This window comes from Antechinus flavipes, chromosome 4 (genome assembly GCF_016432865.1).
Source record: "Antechinus flavipes isolate AdamAnt ecotype Samford, QLD, Australia chromosome 4, AdamAnt_v2, whole genome shotgun sequence".
Classification (NCBI taxonomy): domain Eukaryota; kingdom Metazoa; phylum Chordata; class Mammalia; order Dasyuromorphia; family Dasyuridae; genus Antechinus; species Antechinus flavipes.
In genome coordinates, this window is record NC_067401.1 from 175031806 (window position 1) to 175033181 (window position 1376).

Sequence of the window (1376 nt, forward strand, 5' to 3'; positions counted from 1 at the left end):
GTACTTGAAGGCAAGTAAAGTATAATCAAACTTGAAAAAAAGTGAGTGAAAACCAGATTGTGAAAGGATTTAAATGTCAAACAAAGGAGTGTATATATAATAGTTGAAGTAATAGGAACTATGGAAATTTATTGACTAGGACAATGACTTGTACAATTTTCTTCTTTATTTATTTACCAACTACTCATGGAAAAGGGGATCCTGTATAGTAAAGGCCCAAGCTCCAAATGACCAGTTGGTGAAAAGAGATAAAAAGGCAAAGGCTTTCTTGAATAAAATATAAAAGGAATGACTTTATTGAGAACTAGGATTTACATCAGGCCAAGAACTGCTCTTCAAAAAGTAAGGATTGGTAAGGTACTTCCTGAAATTGAAATAGAAAACAGGAAGAAAAATATAAGTACTCTTTCTTTTCTTTTCTTTTTTTTTTAATAACTTTTTATTGATAGAACTCTGGGTTCTATCAATGCCAGAGTAATTTTTTACAACATTATCCCTTGCATTCACTTCTGTTCTGATTTTTCCCCTCCCTCCCTCCACCCCCTCCCCGAGATGGCAAGCAGTCCTTTACATGTTGAATAGGTTACAGTATATCCTGGATACAATATATGTGTGCAGAACCGAACAGTTTTCTTGTTGCACAGGGAGAATTGAATTCAGAAGGTATAAATAATCCGGAAAGAAAAACAAAAATGCAAGCAGTTTATATTCATCTCCCAGTGTTCTTTCTTTGGGTGTAGCTGCTTCTGCCCATCTTTGATCAATTGAAATTGAATTAGCTCTCTTTATCGAACAGATCCACTTCCATCAGAATACATCCTCAAACAGTATCATTGTTGAGGTATATAATGATCTCCTGGTTCTGCTCATTTCAATAAGTACTCTTTCAATATGTGGCTAAGAAACTCAAACCTCAGCTTGGTTCTATGTCCTGTGATTTACAGTCATGCTGTACTGTTAAAATATTGGCATTCAAAAGGGGAATCTTTGTTTCAGGGAGCAGTTTGAGATCATTAAAAGAGCTTAGTAATTTCTCCAAAACAATCTCTTTCTCCTGGGTCCACGTTACTGTCTATTCTTCAAAAAAGATAAATGAATAGACATGTCAGTTTGACATATAGACAAACAGACCTGTCAAATGTCTGTCTAAGGGTTATCCATGTAGCTATGCAGTTTTGTTAGAAAAATAGGCAGTCTTCACCCAATTGGTTTTTTTTTCCTGTATGAATAATTACATAAATTATGTTCTTGTGTATCAAATCCAGGAGGGTCTTCAATGTCAGAAGCCTTAATGTAACAAGCCCAATGTCATTCACAAATTAAAGCATACAAACAACCTTACAATTGATGGATAATTTCTCTTTAATTCAGAATCT